Source organism: Bos grunniens, chromosome 17 (genome assembly GCF_055505025.1).
Source record: "Bos grunniens cultivar Pamir isolate PY7600 chromosome 17, Bosgru_T2T1.0, whole genome shotgun sequence".
In the NCBI taxonomy this organism is placed as follows: Eukaryota; Metazoa; Chordata; class Mammalia; order Artiodactyla; family Bovidae; genus Bos; species Bos grunniens.
This window is the reverse complement of record NC_141181.1, coordinates 19,996,443-20,015,956: the sequence shown is the minus strand read 5'-3', so window position 1 is coordinate 20,015,956 and position 19,514 is coordinate 19,996,443. Positions and strand designations below refer to the sequence as shown.

The 19,514-nt window shown below is 38.1% G+C and overlaps 1 long non-coding RNA gene across 1 annotated transcript in view; it reads left to right on the top strand.

Moving 5' to 3' along the window:
* Nucleotides 1-9,940, top strand: part of LOC147355100 (uncharacterized) — a 151,311-nt gene extending 141,371 nt beyond the window's left edge. The window contains exon 4 of the long non-coding RNA XR_015144216.1: nucleotides 9,080-9,940. This is a non-coding gene — a long non-coding RNA (uncharacterized LOC147355100). The remainder of the gene's footprint in view (nucleotides 1-9,079) is intronic.
* The last annotated feature ends 9,574 nt before the right edge of the window (nucleotides 9,941-19,514 follow it).

Genomic DNA, 19,514 nt, shown 5'->3' with positions numbered 1-19,514 from the left:
TTTAAAATTAATAGGAATTTACAATCTACTTTGATCAAATGCAAAAAAAGATCAAAATATATCATGAGAATATAAAAATAAGGAATAATAACAAAAATTCATGAAATAGTAATCAAAATGTAAACATCCAAAAATGTTTTTTAAGACTAATATTTAAAAACTTCTGATGAAAGTGATAAAAGGAAATGTATTCTCATAAATATGAAAACTAAGAAATGAATAGCTTTCTAGAAAGATAAAATGCATCAAAATGGGCTGAAGAAGAAAGACACTGACACCTTGAATAGTACTACAACCATTTAACACTGAATCTAAAACTAAGTGCACTGTGGTGCTGGAGAAGACTCCTGAGAGTAGCTTGGACAGCAAGGAGATCAAACCAGTCCATCCTAAAGGAAGTCAACCCTGAATATTCATTGAAAGGACTGATGCTGAAGCTCCAGTACTTTGGCCACCTGATGCGAAGAACTGACTCATTGGAAGAGACCCTGATGCTGGGAAAGATTGAAGGCAGGAGGAGAAGGGGACAACAGAGGATGGGATGGTTGGATGGCATCACCGACTCAAAGCACATGAGTTTGAGCAAGCTCTGGGAGATGGTGAAGGACAGGAAAATCTAGCGTGCTGCAATCCATGAGGTGGCAAAGAGTCTAACACAACTGAGTGATTGAACAACAACAAAACTAAGTATCTCTCTCTCCAAAACCCATAGACCTTAACTGATATTACTTATCAGGATTACCAAATAATCAAAACACAAATAATTCCAACTGTCAAGACTCAGAAAATTTTTAAAAAGGAAATATCTTCAACTTCCAGCATAACCTTACATATGCTGTGAAAGGACGTGTGAGAATGGAAAAATATAGGTAAATTCCATTCATCAATAGAGGAACAAAAATCATCAGGAAGGTGAATCTTTTGATATATAAAACCAAGATATACCATGAGCAAGTTGGACTTATTTTGGGAATTGAAGTTTGGTGTAACATTAGAAACTGATTCACTAATTAGTGGATTGAGAAAACCTAGTTGAACATCTCGAAAACACTCCTGAAGAAGTACAATGAAGAGGTTTACCTATTATAAGTACAACACCACATAAATGAACATAAAATATTATTGAAACAGAAAAAGACCCTATGGCCCTTGTCTCCCATGCTCTCTGCCTGTGTTCTTTATGTGGAAAAACTTTGTGTGCTCAGTCGCTCAATTGTCTAACTCTTTGTGACCTTGGGCTATAGTCCACTAGGCTCCTCTGTCCATGGGATTTCCAGGCAAGAATACTGGAGTGGGTTGCCATTCCCTTCTCCAAGGGATGTTCCCCACCCAGGTATCGAACCCATATCTTCTGTGGCTACTCCACTGCAGGAAAAACATTCAGTTCAGTTCAGTTCAGTCGCTCAGTCGTGTCCAACTCTTTGCAAACCCATGAAGTGCAGCACGCGAGGCCGCCCTGTCCATCACCAACTCCCAGAGTTTACCCAAACATTAGCAAAAAAATGAGTTTAATCAGAGAAGTGAAAAAAAATTCAGAAACAAAGGAAAACAGTCAAAGGAGACCAAGTAATAAAACTTTAGTCATTAAGTTTAGTCAAGGACCTTGAGTTCATTCTCAAGGACTATAGATAATATTCTGAGCTCTATCCTGTGACCTGTTTTATAAATCCTGAAACCCCTACCAGGCAGAAGATGTTAACTACATGATGACCAGACTGCAGCCATAACACAAGCTGCCACACTTCTGAGAACTGGCCTCTAGAAAAAGACTGACCCTGGAACTGAAAGTTAATTGTACTTAAAACAATCAAAGTGACTCCGATCAGACCACCAATGACCGATCTCAGGATCATTGTTAGAGCTGACTGTGCTGTTTCTGCATGTTGCTCCCTCCCTCTGTCTGTAAAAGCTCTTGCCCACCGTCAGTGGAGGGAGTCTTGTCTTTGCACAGGCATCTGCCTTCCTTGCTCCATCCCCTCCCCCACCTCTGCACTGCCCCCCTACCCCACACACACACCAAACCAAACTGTTGGTTGCCGGCATCCAAAATAAAACAAATTTTCCTTTCCACCAGCCTGGCCTTTTTATTGGCTTTTGAGCAGCAAGCAGTCAGATCCTACTTTCAGTTACATTATGAATTATAGAGATAGACAAAGTAATGCAGCAGAATAGTGTCCAGCAAAAACGATTGACAAACGTATGAAAACATGGTCAATGGTTTTTGAACAACTAATTAGCCATATTGAAAAATGAAATTGGATCCCCACTCATACCACACACAAAAAGCAATTTTAGGTGGATTAAAATCAATGTAAAAATAAGAAATCATAAAGCTACTAAAGACAATGTAGCAGAATGTGTATCTGATATTGGGGCTAGATAAAATATTAATGAGATAATATAAAACATACAAACCAAAAAGTTTACAAGTTCTACTACGTTAATTAGGACTTGTATTCATAAAAGATAAGTCAAACTTGGTGAAATATTTGCATCATGTAAAACTGAAAATATGTAGAAAATATTTTTTTTTAATCTACAAATGAATATGAGACAGACAATCCCTCCCAGAAAAGTGGGGAAAGATACTATTATAAAAAGAGAAAATAAGAAAAGCTAAATTACCAATAAACATATAAAAGATGCACTACCTTATTAGCTTTCAAAGAAAGTGAAATTAAAATCATAGTGAGATCAGGTTTTATACTCACCAGCTAATTATGCTAAACAAGATTTCACAATTTCAAAAGGTGAAATAATGACAAAGATGCAGAGCAACTAGAACTGTTACATAATGCTAGGAAAAGGCAAGTTGTGGAACTACTTGGAAATCAATTCGATGCTTATTTATTAAAGGTGAAGTTTTTAATTTTTATTTTTCTTTCAACAACAGGCTTACATAGATGCAAAGGCACTGAAGCCAGACAGCTTCAGTATGTATCATGGCCCTTTTGCTAATTAGCTCTGTAAAACCTTGGAATAACACGACCTTTCTCTGACTCAATTTCTTCATCTGTAAAATAATTTTAACTTAGAACACTGTCTGTCATGCAGTAAACATTCAATAAATGTTAGCTGTGCTTGCATGAAGTAATAAAAATCATTTTAAAACAATATAAATCACAGGATACACCTGTTAGCTTTGAGGAAAAATATTTTTTTAGGCATGGCCTTTAAATTTTTAATTAAAAATTATTTTTTTAACTACCCTGACAGGTAAAATTATTTGTGACACATGAAATTCTGATAAAACTGAACTTAAGAACTGGGAAAATACAGTATTTAAATCCGTTTATCACAAAGAGGTAAAGCACGTTCTTAGAACTGAGGGCACTATAATCATTTATAAGCAAATGCCACAAGCTTACCACCCAAAAGGTCTTCCGACCTGTGAGACTAAGAGGACAGCCTTCAGAGCAGAGCTTAATGAAGCTTGCCCTTCTGTTTGGTCCATTAACTCAAGTATATGACTACCTGCTGGAACGCTGAGTCTCTGACAATCTCTGGCACACGCACACAAACCTTCCCATTGCTTTGCATCCTTAGCTGTATATTAGACAGACTCAGGAGTGAAACAAAAAAAATCCTCATCCTCAGGCCACACCCACTCCATTTTAATTAAGGTCTTGAGATGAGCCCCAGGAAGAACATTGAAAAGCTCAGCAGGAGATTCCAAAATGCAGCCAAGGTTAAGCACCATCAGGTTAGAAGAAGCCTCCATCACTCTGCCCTAAAAAGTCCAATCAGTGCCCCATGTGGTCTGAATTTTACTTGACCCTCTCGATGAGCTAGCCTGCCTAGGATTGACAGTCTGAAGCTCTAAAGGTTCAGTTGTTTGTTTGTTTGTTTTCCTTTTGGTATATACATTAAGGTACAAACTTTGTTTTATGTATATAAAGACCAGAAAATGATCAAACCACTGGAATCTGTAGTTTCACCTGAGGTTAAAATCCTATGTAGTGAGACTTCCCTGGTTATCCAGTGGCTAGGACTGCACTCCCAATGCAGGGGGGCTGGTTGGGAGCTAGATACCCCAGGGCCCAACTAAGAAGTTTGCAGTGCAACCAAGACCTGTCACAGCCAAATAACTAAATATTACATATACATAAAATCTTGTGTAGAGTCATACAACTGAGCACGGTATCAGTCAAAAGTATTAGACCAGCGTGCCCTGTCCTTACCTATCACAGAGGCCTGAACCATCGTGTCATAGTCCTGAAACTACCTACAATTGATGATATTTGAACACTCTTCATTCAATCTGCATGAGAAATGCACCAAATAAGCAGAAAAGCAGTGGTGAGATTACTCCATTCATAGAGGAGAAAGTCTATATAGACTCTTTGAAAAGCAAAAACAGTTCACACAGAAGAGTATCTTAGAATCATTCTATTGTCCTTACTGATATGTGATGATCATTAGAAGGTAAGTGCCTAATCCTATTATACAACATCAGCAAATGTCTTTGGGCACCAACAACAGATACCTGTATTATTTGACTTCTGTATTTACATAAAAACATATTTCTTACAAGCTGGCTATTATTTTTTGAGACATTCATTTGCTTATTTTATAGCACTTTCAAAAAGGTTGATTAAACTGATAACATTTTTTAGCATAGATATACAGTTTTAGATATAGTTTATTGTTTTGTTCAGTTTTCTGAAAGAGATTATTTTTTTTTCTTCAAAACTAGTTCTTTACACAGATGCTTAAACCTCACTCAGATATTTCTGCCCACCCTTCACTTTGAGAATATTTTTTTTCCAGTGCTGTGCTGTATGAATTGATTCTTGTCTTCATATATTAAATATATTAACAAGGACACAAACACTATCAATTTTTGTTATTCTTACGGTTAAAAATTCATCTTCTTCTATTTGCAAGCCTAAACATCTAGCAATTTTGAGTAGAATTATTAACAAGCCTAATTCTTTTCTTGTACAAGAATGATTTAAGACACAAGTAACAGCAGATCTTAACTATACTGGGAAAGAAAGAAATATAAAAGATTGGGAAAGAAGAGTTATTATAAATGTACATAGGTGTCTAGAAATGGTCCCTAATTTCCCATTTACTCAAAGATACACGAATCCAACTAATGTGTAAAAAAAATCTCCTTATTATTGGCAGGAAAATTAAGATATCTGACTGAATTAAGGTAAAGCCAAGCCAGAAGATAAGGATAGGTTATGTCCAATATTGGCAATAATGAGAATTCGTTTAAAATGGAGCCAGCAAAACCTATAGCATAAAGCATACATAAACCATGGAAACTATGGTGTATAGAGGCTGTTGACGCCCATGTAAGTCCCCTTTACCAGGCTAATGTACCCGTATTCAGCTGTGAATATTGTTTACTCATGACTCACAGCTGTCCCTTTTGCCAAAGAATTGACCCGGGTCTTGGAATGTTAAGCAACCCTCGTCACCCCTTCTCAGCAATTCACCTAATATGAGATAAAAAGGTTGCCCCTATCCTCAACTTCTCACCTCACCAGCTTCAAAGCTGGGTAAGTTCTGTGATATAATTCAGCTCCAGAGTCCCCTTTGGGATCAGGATAAAGCTAGTCTCACATTCTCTACTTATATTTTTTCCCCTTCCCTGCTTCCCTTCCCTCCCCAGTAAACCACTTGAGTAAGAATCCCCACCTCAGCCTAAGGCTCTCTGTCTGGAAACCTAAACTCTTCCAGTTCTGTAGTCTTAGCCTAAGTTGAGTGAGGAATGTACCAGTTAAAAGGAAATCTGAAATCTGGCTCATGGGGTTTCTAAGCAAATAGAAATCACCTATTTCCACACTCTGTGTGTTTCTCACATCATAAGGCTACTGGCGGCTTTGGTGCAGTAGTCCTGCCATGCTCTTCAGAGATCCCACCCCTGACCGTGAACACGGGTGTCCAGCCCTTGTGGACAACCAGCCTCTTGCTGCTGGTCATGCCTGGGAATGATAACTCTGAAAATTGGCAAAAACTTACTTGCATTTTAGATTACATGACTCTTGCAGTTTGCAAGGCTTTACATTTCAGTGACTTGATGTGTTCTACCTCAGGGTCCTCAGTTATGAAGTAGTGATTTTCTGTCCTGCCCTCACTATACAGTTCCTCCAGACTTGTTTGCTAACCTTTACTCTGTAGGACTCACTGACAAGGGTGTGTCCTCATGGCTCCCGCCCCATGGGAGAGAACACAGACAAAGGCTTACATGAACTTGGGAAGTTCCACAGACTTCTGTTAAGGAATCCAGAAAGATAATATTGGCAAATAACTCTCTGTTCTACACCAGTTCTAAATGCTGTAAGGTACAGGCCAAAAGAAGATACTGTATGAAATTGAAAGCTAGGCATAAGGTTGCCAAATTTAGCTGATTAAAATATCCAGGTAAATTGAAATTTCAGATAAACAATTTTTTCAGTATATCCATATATTACTGGAGACACATTTTACTAGAAAATATTAATTGTTTATTTGAAATTCAGATTTAACTAGGAGTCCTATATTTTCTCTGATAACTCAATCCAGGGGTACACCTAGAAGAAGGCGTATTGTGAGTAGGAGCTACCCTTCTACTCAACCGATCTGTCACAGACGGCAGAAGTGGTTTTCCAAGGGAGGCCAGCTCAGCTCCCCAGGCCTCTGAATGTGTCCATGTGACTATCTTACCTGAGACAACCCAGGCTTGATCTCTTTGCTGAAGGATACCATGCCAAGTCTTCAGCACTCCACTTGGCTAGAGGTGCAAAATACAACACTTTATAGAATTTCCCAGTCATTCACAGCACTCTGGGGAGTGACTCAGCAGCATCTCATCAGCCTTGCCCATCAGAGCCTTTCTCTAAATGTGTTCACAAAGAGCTCCCTGCTCAAGCTCAATGGGGATACTGCAGGTCCTTTGCCCCAATAATGGATGTGAATGGAAAGAATGAGATCCATTATCTTTGGATTTCATGCTTATTTTTGTTATTTTTCCCTACTTGCCCTCCATTGAAAGTATGATGTCCTTCCTGCCTACCCTGTAGACTGCCAAACTAATTGGCCAGATCACAAAGTTCAACTTAAGTTCAGATCCTGGTAAAAATGATGATTCAGATTTCATTGTATATGCTTTCATTTCACTAGTGGAAAATAAGCACAAATGCAAACATAAGTTCATAGATTTCTGTGAGTGACTTAGGCTTCTGTTGTTTGACTCATTTGATGGTAAGGTACACCCAGCGTGTGTCAGTCTTTGCATCTCAGCAACCTATGCAAGGGCTCCCCAGGTGGCACTAGTGGTAAAAAACCTGCCTGGCAATGCAGGAGACATAAGAGACCTGGCTTCAATCCCTAGGTCGGGGAGATCCCCTGGAGGAATAATGGCAACCCACTCCAGGATTCTTGCCTGGAGAATCCCATGGACAGAGGAGCCTGGTGGGCTACAGTCCATAGGGTTGCAAAGAGTCAGACACAACTGAAGCAACTTAGCACACACGCACGCAACCTATGCAAGCTGACCTTCCATCACCCAGAGCCTGCTTTCCAAGTGAGCATGCTGCAGGTCACCCACCTTCACCAACCTGAGACTGACTCCAACCTCCCCACGGGGATCGAGGAGGATGAGAACACATTCCAACGCTGAGTTACAAGACATGGAGCAAGAAAGCATCACGTACTCATTTGATGAAATTACATGTGATATCTGTAAACTAAGAAATAATGGACATATAGATTTTGTAAATAGTATCTTTAGACCTTGTTTTAAAATGACATGTATGCCAATAGGAAAATAGGTCCATTGTAAAAACAGACAATTCATAGAAAAAAATACAAAATTGATTCAATACATAACTTGAGCAGTAACTAACAGATTGAAAATTGAAATGCACACATTAAGAAACGAAACGAGTCGCCAGTCCACGTTCGATGCACGATACTGGATGCTTGGGGCTGGTGCACTGGGATGAACCAGAGGGATGGTATGGAGAGGGAGGAGGGAGGGGGGTTCAGGATGGGGAACACGTGTATGCCTGTGGCAGATTCATTTCGATATATGGCAGAACCAATACAATATTGTAAAGTTTAAAAATAAAATAAAATTTTAAAAAAAGTTAAGGTAAAAAAAAAAAAGAAACATTTTAATCCATTAGATTTTTTAAAATTGGTAAGACAGATAACATCCAGAATTGACAATGAGAAGGAAAAAGAGGCACTTTTATAAAGCACTGATGAAGAAAGTATAAAATGATAACACTCATTTAAACATCACCCTTTTTTAAAAGTTAATATCTGTCAATTTAGCACTTCCACTTTGGGTATATACCTTAGGGAAACTTTTGCACACATACAGAGAGGAATGAAAAGGAACAATAATGCATGGAATAATGAAAGGTTGTAAAAAACCTACATCCACAAAATATAATAAATATATCAACATTATAGAATACTAGGTAGTAATTTTAAATTCTATGTCCATGTATAAAGACATCTAAAATGTACTGATAAATGAAAAGAATAATTTTCAGAAAAATGATGACTTGATTCTATTTATGTAAAAAGTAAGCATAATCAGGACTTCCTTGGTGTTCCAGTGGTTAAGAATCTGCCTGCCAATGCAGGGGACATGGGTTCCATCCCTGGTCCAGAAAGATCCCACAAGCCACTTTACAACTAAGCCCATGAGCCACAACTACTGAGCCTGTGCCCTAGAGCCCGTGTGCCAGAACCACTGACGTCTGTGCTCCACAATAAGAGAAGCCACCTCAATGAAAAGCCCGTCCCTGCAATGAAGAGTAGCCTCCATTCACCACAGATAGAAAAAGCCCAAGCACAGCAACGAAGACCCAACTCAGGCAAAAATAAAAAAATTTTTAAGTAAGCAAAATCAAAATATACCTAGAAAGTAGAAAAAGATTCAAATAGGTAAAGACTAACTAACACTAATAATATTTTAAAGGAGTACAATTTGGGGAGGTGGGAAGAGAAAGTTTCCACTCTTTGTTTGAGGTTTTAAAATAACCATGGATTCACTTATTGTGTAATTATAAATGCACATAGACATATATATGATGGAATAGGAACCACCAGTTTTTCTTGCATTTTACAGGTGGCAGCTGTGTACCTTCTCCTTGGATCAAGGATCTGTCTACTGAGCTGGACTGACTAATAGAACATGGCAGCACTGATGCTGAAACAGTTTCCAGGCCCAGGTCTTAACAGACTGGCTTCCACTTCTTCCTTGGAACACTCACTCTCAGGCTGTTCCTATGGGAAACTAAGCCAGCATGCGATGAGAAGGTGAAGTCATGGGGAGTCAATAGTCCCCAGACAACAGTCAAGAACTATAGGCCATGTATATCAGCCATCTCGGACATTCAGCCTAGCTGACCTTCAACATATGACTACAATAATACTAAAACCTGCAAGCAAGAATTGCCCAGCTGAGCCCAGTCAACACAGAGAGTTGTGAGCGATATTCATAAATTGCTGTTTTAAGTCACTAAATTGTTGTTTTAGTCTTTTTGGAATGATTTATTACATGACAATAGAGAAAAAGAATAATATAAACAATATGCTTTAAAATACTCAGCAATATACATATAAGATTTCAAATAATGAAGATTATGAACTATCAAATCCATGAATCTGGAGAAAGTTAATAAACAAGTTAAAGTTTATTCTCACTGCCTGGTACAGTCTTTGACATGTACCAAATGTTTCATTATTATGGTAAAATAAAGACACAGGAGAGCTATACACACAAGGAAAGGTTAAGAGAGGGGGAGGGTATCTAACCTTAGTGAAAGTGAAAAATATATCTTCTCAAGGATTCTTCAAATTCCCTTCAGCAATTCAGAAATTACACATTCTGCTTTATTTCACACTTGTGTTTTATTGTAATCATCTATTTGTAATCATCCATTTATATATAGTTAACACTTCACCTAACAAAATAAAGGAAAATATAAACAAGCATGTTTTGCCCCAATGCCTTTGATTTATCAGAAAATATTTGTGCCGTGTGTTTTAGTCCTATCTGATTCTTTTGCGACCCTATGAACTGCAGCCTGCCAGACTCCTCTTTCCATGGAATTTTCTAGGCAAGAATACTGGAATGGATTGTCATTTTGTTCTCCAAGGGATCTTCCTGGATCAGGGATTGAACCTGTGTCTCCTGCATTGGCAGCAGATTCTTTACTACTAAGCCACCAGAGAAGCCCCCAGAAAAGTTTACATGCATAGTTTTACATAAACATAATTTTTTCCAATAAAGTTATGAAAATATTTTTATGAGTAACCTAGAATAGGACTTGCTTGAAGGTGTGCATTTAAAGCACAACTCCTCCTTGTAGAAGACCATATAATAATTGTCATATTATGGGACTAACCAATATTATTGTCTTCTTCAAATGGAGGGAAGGTTACCTCCTAAAGAGCTGAAGCTCACCAAAAATGTTTTGCAGCCATGAAATTAAAAGACGCTTACTCCTTGGAAGGAAAGTTATGACCAACCTAGACAGCATATTAAAAAGCACAGACATTACTTTGCCAACAAAGGTCCATCTAGTCAAGGCTATGGTTTTTCCAGTAGTCATGTATGGATGTGAGAGTTGGACTATAAAGAAAGCTGAGTGCCAAAGAATTGATGCTTTTGAACTGTGGTGTTGGAGAAGACTCTTAAGAGTCCCTTGGACTGCAAGGAGATCCAACCAGTCCATCCTAAAGGAGATTGGTCCTGGGTATCCATTGGAAGGACTGATGTTGAAGCTGAAACTCCAGTGCTTTGGCCACCTCATGCGAAGAGCTGACTCATTAGAAAAGAGCCTGATGCTGGGAAAGATTGAAGGCAGGAGGAGAAGGAGATGACAGAGGATGAGATGGTTGGATGGCATCACCGACTCAATGAACATGGGTCTGGGTAGACTCCAGGAGTTGGTGATGGACAGGGAGGTCTGGTGTGCTGCTGTTCATGGGGTCGCAAAGAGTCCGACACAACTGAGCGACTGAACTGAACTGAAAAAAGTTTTGAGTTCAGAGTTCTGAGTATAATAATATTCTTATCCTGAATAAGTGCAAATGTGCACATTGTATTTGAAGGTTATCATTGCTGAAAATAATGCATTGTTATTTTAAAAAATGGTGAAATTGGGAGGAGGATACTATAAGGTAATACTGAGGAAAATGAAGAGTTGCACATGAAGGGCATGACCTTACAGTTACTGGAATGGCCTGTAGTTTGATGCATAAACCTTAGGGCCACAGATGAAATAATTTTTAAAAGGATGGTATAGGGAGGGAGGTGGGAGGGGGGTTCAGGATGGGGAACACGTGTACACCCATGGCAGATGCATGTTGATGTATGGCAAAACAAATACAATATTGTAAAGTTAAAAAAAAAAAAAAAGCTGATCCATTGATTAAAAAATAATAATAATAAATAAAAGTATACTTCACAGTATCAGCATTAAGGTAGATTGTCATCAGTCCACAAAGAGAATGTCACACACATCTGAAAGAAAGTCAAGAGACCGCTGCTCCTAGTTACACATACAGAGCAACTGGGCTCAGTGCAACCCTCATATCAACAACAGCCATAGTCACTGAATAAAATGAAACAAAAACAAAGCGGAAAACAAGCAATGAAAATCACAGAGTTTTATGGCATCACAAAGCAATCAAGGCATCAGAACTTGAGGGGCCACAATCTCAGGGAAAAAGTAAAATCACTGAAGTGAACTGATATTTTCTCTTCATTTTCCTCACAGTATTAAATATTTATTTGTTCTTAATCCACATGCATTAAGAGAAGAATCCAAAATTAAAGTGGCATCTAAAAAAAAGGAGAGTTAAGCAGAGCCTTCAGGAATCTCACAATAGTGGGAAAAAATTATTGCAATTTGGGCTACAGAAGTAGCCAGGACTTGTGGGGCCAAGACCCTAGGGAAAAATGGAAACAATGGAGGACAGAGAATATTCTGAGCTGAATTTTCACTTGAGATTTGTAGATTCATGGGATCAGAAACTGAGATTAGCAGAGTGGAAGCAAAAAGGCTAAAAATCTATGCAGAGCTTCTAGCAACCTCGTATTGCTGGGGAAACAAAAATTGAAGTATGGGCTTCCAGAAGAAGAGGTATTGATTAAGATGCCCTGCTTTCAGTTGAGACTAAAAAAAAAAAAAATTTTTTTGTGTGATACTAGTGGGGATGTAAATTTCTCCCAATGACCTTGAAGAATAGGAATGGGTATTTTTGTTTTGGTACAGGGAGATTCTGCTTTACAAAGTCACTCGGGAATCCAGGCTGCCAGTGGCGATACTGTCTTCAGAATGTGGCTTCTGGGAATTCCCTGGCCATCCAGTGATCAGGACCCCACACTTCCATGGCAGGGGGCATAGGTTTGATTCCTGGTCAAGGAAATAAGATCCCGCATGCTGTGTGGCGTGGCCAAAAAATTAAAATCAATTGCTTTACATAAATGTGGCTTACAAGTGAAATTCATCTCTCACTCCACTGAAGACTGGGAGATACAGATCATAAAGGGAGAACAGAAGCTTTGATGGGCTAGTACATGTAAGTGGTCAGTATCACTTCCAACCACATTCCATTGACAGAACTCCTTAATATGGCCACCTTTAACTGCAAGGGGAATTTAGCTTTGAACTCGAGAGGCAGGTAAATGAATTTGATGACCAGCCGGCCAGTCTCTGCCATGGCCCGTTTCTCATCATGTGTTGTTCAGTCGCTCAGTCGTGTCTGACTCTTTGGGACCCCATGGACTGCAGCATGCCAGGCTTCCCTCTCCATCACCATCTCCCAGAGCTTGCTCAAACTCATGTCCATTGAGTAGGTGATTTGTTCCAACCATCTCGTCCTCTGTTGTCCCCTTGTTCTCCTGCCTTCAATCATTACATGTGTAAATCTCATCATTCACACATATAAAATAGCATTCCTTTGAATAATGCTAGACTTAAAAAAGGTATTTCACAACTTAATTTGATTTTACTACATACAAGTAAAATTTCTCTATGAACATCATTCTCTTAGAGCAAAAAGTTGCCATATACTTAATAACAGCAAACCCAAAACTGTCCAAGCTCAAAATGTTATCTCCAAGCTTTTTGTTGACTTAACAGGAAAATGTAACAGAAACCCCTTTAGTTCTCAGTTTATACATACCAATGATAATTTTTTTACAAAAAGAAGGAAATTCTACAAGTTGAGAAACTAAAGATATAAGTAGCTATTAAAGATTGTAAACTGCTGGGTAGGATGGATATTTATAACCAGTAATGCACATTTTAAAACAGATATTCTCATGGCATTTTGGGCATTAACCCTTTTCAGTAGCTAAACAAATTGCTTTGTGATTAGTTGCTTTCGAGACAAACTGTCATTTTCAGTCAGTTTATTTTATTATGCTTTCAGAATTTACCCACTAGTGTTTAAGGATAAACAACTCTGAGGACGCAGTCCTAATCACTGTATCTTTCTCTAAGATTTTTCAGGGAGATTTGGATGTGCTTTCTGCACAGGTATTAACTTATCAAGTTTTATTTTCGCAATCAAGGAATTGCAAATAAGCAAAAAGAGAGGTCACGATTAAGCAGAAAATGTATTGATTCCTGTGTCCTCCACTTATCATGGAATCTACATTATAAATTTCACCATAGTAGATGGAAACTTTTTCTTTGGTAATAGCTCACCTGGTCTTCGGTTGGGTTTAATGAGAATTAGATACGATTCATCCATTTTATAAGTCCTTGATTCTATTTTAGACATTTGTAAAATACCTTGCCCTCTAATTTATATAGTTTTTTCAACTAATGTTGAGAGATCAGTCAAATAAGGAGGTGAAGCTCTCAGCTAACATTTGTTAACTTGGCTAACATCTGATACGCATTTTCTCCTTGTTCATTATATATATTGTCTATTTATTTTATGCCTCAAATTGATCACACCTCCCATGTAAGATGGATATTATAGGGACTGACATTTAAGTGTTTTGATAGTGTGAGTTAATTAGCACCTTTCCTTCTGACTGGACCATGCCTTTCTAGTCATTAAATATTTGAAGTATTATCATCTCTAGGAATTGCTATCCCATTTTATAGAACTAAGCATCTTAAGAGAAAAGCAGATTTCAGGGCAACCAATGATAATGGTTGACATGCACATCTGGTAAAAGATGGAACAGATATATCAAAATCCAGAAACAGAGTCTTTATAACATGTTATATTTAATACCCTCGTAAAATAAATTGAAATCTGTACTTATGCTCAGTAGATCAGTCACGTCTGACTCTTTGTGACCCTATGGGCTGTAGCCTGCCAGGCTCCTCTGTCCTTGGGATTTTCCAGGCAAAAATGCTGGAATGGGTTGCCATTTTTCTACTCCAAATCTCTACTTGTTCAAAAACTTATTTTTGTATGACATTTATTAAATCATAACTTTATAAAATTTGAGTAACTTGAGGAAAACATATCCATGCACTAAAAAATGTATTTAATTATCAGAATAAGAAACAAAAATTATCATAGTGTAGTATATTCACTGTTATACAGTGCAGTGTGTCTGACGTTACAGGCAGATTAGCACAACATAAACCCAAACCAAATAGTGAAATCCTGAAAACAGCAAGGCATTGGGTTGACCAAAAAGTTTGTTCACGTTTTTCTCTAAGATGTTACGTAAAAACCTGAATGCACTTTTTGCTGTGTGCGTGTGTGTGTTTGTGTGTACTTGACATTACAAAAAGGTATTGGAGCATTAAGGTACCAAGGGGGAGTTTCTTTTCCTCTTCTCTTTCTTTACTTTCATTTTACTCAACATACACACACACACACTCACACACACACAAAACCTTTAAAGCATACAAAATCTTTTTCTCTACCACATAACAATTATGAGATAACTTTAAATAAATCAATCATATTTCGCTTTGTTTTGTTATCCTTGGACTAACTTGAGTACTTATAATTATAATAAAAGTTGAGCAATCAACAGAACTTATTCATATTTACAAAAATACATGTCATCTGGCTCTGTCTGGAGGGAATCTATACCCTAGTTCAATCTTAATTCCTTATAACATATCCATAAATCTCCAAACAGCTAATCATGAAAATATTAATGAAACGAGCACATGCTTTATTTATAAGTCTTGGCTTACTAGGCCCTTATTACATTGCCAGAGAGAAGGAATATTAAAATAAATGATATCTGTGTTCAGCACTGAAAATAAATCAAAAGAGTCACAATGTCACTTATAATAGATTCCAGTCAAGTGTCACTTTGTTGCCTTAAACTGAATTAACATTTTCAACAATTCTAGAATACTTTCAGATAACTATAAATGACTAAATGGAATAATTAAAAACCCTAAATATATGAAGTACTGAAAGATAATGCTTTATATTGTATACATAAAGCAATATCCTTACTAATTTTTAGATTATTCAGAATTATATATCAGGGATTTACACATTGAACCATAAGTTTAAAATTGACTAAACCATGTGCTTTATATTTATAAAAATCAGCAATATAACTTGTGCTGTGCTTACTCTCTCAGTCGTATCTGACTCTTTCCAAACCCATTGATTGTAGCCCGCCAGGATCCTCTGTCCATGGAATTCCCAGGCAAGAATACTGGAGTGGATTGCCACTCCCTTCTCCAGGGGATCTTCCCACCCAGAGACTGAACCTGTGTCTCCTGTATTACAGGCAGATCCTTTACTGTCTGAGGCACTGGGGAAGCCCGTAACATATGGAAGTGCTTTATAAAAACATAATTGATTTCTTTTTTACCTTGTTTGTTAGGGTGAACTATTTGACTTAAAAAAAAATAATTACTTGCTGGAAGCAGAATCCTTCACAGATCCATAAAGGAACAAGTGACTGTTCAGCCAGCATTGCCACCAGGAGACAACATTCTCATTGGACATAACTGTGAGCCACATGTGCCTTTGGGTGAAATAATTTTCAAAATCTACTATTTAAGCAAATAGTATGTCATCTCTCAGAGAAAGCAATGGCAACCCACTCCAGTACTATTGCCTGGAAAATCCCATGGACGGAGGAGCCTGGTAGGCTGCAGTTCATGAGGTCGCTAAGAGTCGGACGTGACTGAGCGACTTCACTTTCCCTTTTCACTTTCATGCATCGGAGAAGGAAATGGCAACCCACTCCAGTGTTCTTGCCTGGAGAATCCCAGGGACGGGAGAGCCTGGTGGGCTGCCATCTATGGGGTCGCACAGAGTCAGACACGACTGAAGCAACTTAGCAGTAGCAGCAGCATGTCATCTCTAATTTCTAGCCTACTATTCTTCCTTATCCTTTTCAAAAACTATTCATGACTTTTCAAATAGTGGCCTCTCTCTTATCTGTTGAGTGGCTGACTTTTTGTGAAACTTCTTTTTACTCCATTAGTCTTGCATTGACTGCTCCAGCAGAAACCCCTTAGAGCCATTTTTCCATTAGAGACATTTCAAAACCCTCTCTCTTCAGACACTCATGCCTTTGAATAGATTGAACATATCTAATCTGTACATATATCCAGCTGTTTAGATTGTGTTAATTCATACATATGGCAGCAGTCAAAATTTAACAGAACGTGCATTTAGAATTGTGTTCAAAACAAAGGATGGCCTGAAACAGGAGTGGCAAGTTGAATTTGCCATGAATTTATACTGTGTCTCACAAATGACCCACCACAGAATTACACTCTCATCAAGAATGACCAGTTAATTAACCTTTGTATAATTCAAAGTCATTCACTCATTACTGCAGGCAAGCAAAGTCATCACAAGGATACCATACTCCTTTCTCAGTACAAGGAAATTGTCACCTTTATTCATCAGAATTTCTGTCTTTGGCTCTCAATGCTAAATAGCTCTCAATGCTAACACCTGCTTTGCCTTTATGCTATATAACATTAAACATTATTGACAATTTAAAATACAGCAGGTATCAACAATATCAGAACTATAACCGGTTTTCTAAGAATTTACTTTCCTATCTTTGTAAAAATCATTTACAAAAATGTCATTGCAACATTTATAATTTCATAAATACATTCTGCATTTAATTAACTAAAATTTCAGGTTTGGGGACCCATTAAAAACATTTCATCTTTCCAGTCCTCTAAAAAGAAATGGGTAACTTCTCTGAAAGTTTTCCCTATTGATTTCTACTATATAACTGTTACCTTCAAAATGTCCATTCTCAGCTGAAGCTTTTCTCCTGAGGTTTGTAACCTCTATTACTTATCAGCACATTCGTTAGTTCTCACTCTAAAACTAAGCTCACCATCCCCCCACAAAACCTGCTCTGCTGCCATGCTCCCTGTCTTACTCAATAGTACTGCCATTTATCCCAGCTACTCTGGTAGGAAATCCAGGTGTTAACGGGACATCACCTTCACTGTCGTCTTTCACATGCACCAGCCACAACCTGAAAATTCTACCTCCTGCATATTTCCATCATCTGTCTACTTCTCTGTCCTCCAACCACCAACTTTTCTTGCTTGGGCATTTGGAAGAGCTTTAGAACTTATCTCTTTGCTCCATTACAATCTAACCTCAATTCTGCAGGCCAATCTTAACTAAAACACAAAGTTGATGATCCTCTGCTGCTGCTGCTCCTAAGTCACTTCAGTCGTATCCGACCCTGTGCGACCCCATAGACAGAAGCCCACCAGGCTCCCCCATCTCTCTTAAAAATCCCTTGATGATTTCCCATTTTCATTAGGATAAAACTCACATTTGTTAAATCCCCTCCATGAATTCTTCCCAATACAGTTTCCTCCCTCCGATACTGTAATGCTTACCATCCCTTCTCACGTATTAAACTTCTTTCAATTGATCTAAGAAATATAATTTCTTATCATCATACATTCATAATTTTTGCAATATCTGCCTGAAATTCACCCTATCAGTCCCTAGATAATACCAGTCCATCATTCACATATCAGTTTAAACACTACATAAGTCAGGAGACTTACTCTCCTGACTTATGTAGTAAGGAGACTTACTCTGACCTGTTAGATTAAATCATGTGCCTGACTGTCTTCCCACTGGTCCTTGTTTTTCCCCAATATTAACATTCTCTCTCGTATCCTCTCTTGTCTTTCCTACTTATCACTTTGAGCTTTTTAATTCATCGGGGTGTGACTCCATCTGCCTTGTGTCACACCAGCCTCTATCACATGCCTAGGACTTTAAAGAAGACATTTCTAGCTTTAGATTCAGACTTTAGACATACCAGAAACTGAAATATTTTTGAAAGCCAACTTAAATTCTGGGGAGAGGGAATTCAGCAGCCCGGATCCTGAGCCAGAGAGCTGATTTAGAATTTAGATCTTCCCCATACTAGCCGTATGACCTTGGTCAAATTACTTAAGCTTCTCTGTGCCTCAGTTTGCTCGTGTGTAATATGAAGATAATCATATTTACCTGATAGCTATATTAACAAGGTTAACTGATAAAATATTTATACAGTGCTTACAAAGTGCCTGGCACATAGAAAACTTACAGTAAATATTATTTTACTAGTATTTAAAGTGGGAAAATACAGAGTCAGATTGTTTGTGTTCAAATTCGTGCTTTGATACACTCTTGTCATCTTGATCAGCTGACTCAATTTTCAAAACGTCAGAGTCCTCTTCTCCATAAAAGAGGGTGGTCAAAGAGTGCATAGTGAAAATAAATCAGTTAATGTTAATGATAGGCTATCTTAGACAGTTGAACTGGGAGAGAGAAAAGTTCTTGCTTAAGTTGAAATTTGGTTCACTTAGAGCTACAGCATTTGTAAATTTGAAATATAAACTTGTTTCTCTAACATCAGTTAAAAACTTTATCCCTTATTGTAATTAAAAATAGATGAACATATAATGCACATTAGGTACAAATGCCCAGGAGTAACAAATTCAACTGAAATAAAATGGAATAGTAACTTGAATGAAAAGTAGTTCCTGTGAACTGGTCCATCTGGGGAAAAAAAAAATGCAAGTTCTTTTTTTCTATGGAGTAAAAGTAAAATATTTATTCTCTTGTTATTTTAAATTGCCTCTCAGGAGTGTTGCAAGATATAACTCTGGACATGATTTTATAGATTCTTTCCTTATGTATATTCTTTTAAACATCAGTTCAGTTCAGTTGCTCAGTCGTGTCCGACTCTTTGCAACCCCATGAATTGCAGCACGCCAGGCCTCCCTGTCCATCACCAACTCCCGGAGTTCACTCAAACTCATGTCCATCAAGTCAGTGATGCCATCCAGCCATCTCATCCTCTGTCGTCCCCTTCTCCTCCTGCCCCCAATCCCTCCCAGCATCAAGGTCTTTTCCAATGAGTCAACTCTTCACATGAGGTGGCCAAAGTACTGGAGTTTCAGCTTTAGCATCAGTCCTTCCAAAGAACACCCAGGGCTGATCTCCTTTAGAATGGACTGGTTGGATCTCCTTGCAGTCCAAGGGACTCTCAAGAGTCTTCTCCAACACCACAGTTCAAAAGCATCAATTCTTCGGCGCTCAGCTTTCTTCAC